At 56.2% G+C, this 1,216-nt stretch overlaps 1 pseudogene; it reads left to right on the top strand.

Annotated features, from left to right (window-relative positions):
• The first annotated feature begins 378 nt into the window (after positions 1-378).
• On the top strand, positions 379-764 carry LOC103267270 (annotated as a pseudogene).
• The last annotated feature ends 452 nt before the right edge of the window (positions 765-1,216 follow it).

Raw genomic sequence — 1,216 nt, 5'->3', positions numbered from 1 at the left:
GTTGTGATGTTAAGATGAGGTCGTACTGGATTTGGGGAGGGGGCCCTAAATCCAACGACAAGCTCCAGAATCTCGGCAAGCCCCAGTTAGCGCCGTGTCCCCTGCCCACTGCTGTGACTGCCTACAAGATGGTGCTGATCCAGCTCGGACAGAGCACCTGGAACCTGAAGAACCTCTTCAGTGACTGAAGTGAGCCATCCGCATGCCCTAGGTGGTGCTGGATGCCATCAACCAGATGTGGCTGCTGTCGAGTGGACTTGGAGTCTCAGTAAGCGCCACTACGAGGGCTGACAGGCCTCAACAAAGCTGAGACAGCCGCCAAGCATGGCGAGGCCCAGGTGAAGATCTGGAGTGTCCCTCAACTTGTCGCCGTTGCCTATGGAGGCCCACCACTCCTTCTATGTCAACATCTTCAAGGATCATAGGCATGCAGACCTCACTGAAGACCAGCTCCCCTCCTGCAACTGTCTGATGGACACCATCGCCACAGCATTGTCCTTTTGGAATGAAGAAATCATTCACCAGGTGAAGGAGGGCAAGCGGGTACTGATTGTGGCCCACGGCAACAGCCTCTGGGACATCATCACACTCCAGGAGGGTCTCTGAAGCGGCAATCATGGAGCCGAACCTGCCGACCGGGATCCCCATCGTCTATGAGTTGGACAAGAACTTGAAGCCCATCAAGCCCATGAAGTTCCTGGGGGCGAGGAGACCGTGCCAAAGCCATGAAAGTGGTGGCTGCCCAGGGCAAGACCAAGAAGTGAAGGCCCGTCCAGTTCCTCTCCCCCACCACATCCATCGTATCCTGAGTTGTAGCTGCAGATGGGACCAGTGGCCCCGCCATTGGCCTCCTGCACCCACTCCTTTCACACGTGGAAACAGCACACTGGGGCCTTGTTCTAGGTCCTAACCGAGGTAAGCCTCCTCCTGGTCACGCATTGCCCACTAGCAAATGGGGCTTGCCAGTGCTCTGTCTCCTGGGAACCTAGTTGAGTAGGGGACAGGGAGGAGCTATGCCAAGGCATGGCCAGTGAGGAGAAGTGAGACAGAGTCTGCTCCCAGGAGCCAGGCCTGTGCATAAGGCACAACCTGGGGCTGCAGTCATTCCTGTGCAGATGAATGTCACCTGCACGGCAGTTGAGAAGCAACCCTTTTCTCCTTGACCCCGGAGGTGCTAGTTCCAGAAGGTTGGGTTCAATCCTGAAATAAGTCTACA

The sequence above is a fragment of the Carlito syrichta genome, unplaced genomic scaffold, assembly GCF_000164805.1.
Source record: "Carlito syrichta isolate Samal-C Ts95f unplaced genomic scaffold, Tarsius_syrichta-2.0.1 Scaffold308088, whole genome shotgun sequence".
Classification (NCBI taxonomy): domain Eukaryota; kingdom Metazoa; phylum Chordata; class Mammalia; order Primates; family Tarsiidae; genus Carlito; species Carlito syrichta.
This window is presented reverse-complemented; position numbering and strand designations above follow the sequence as displayed.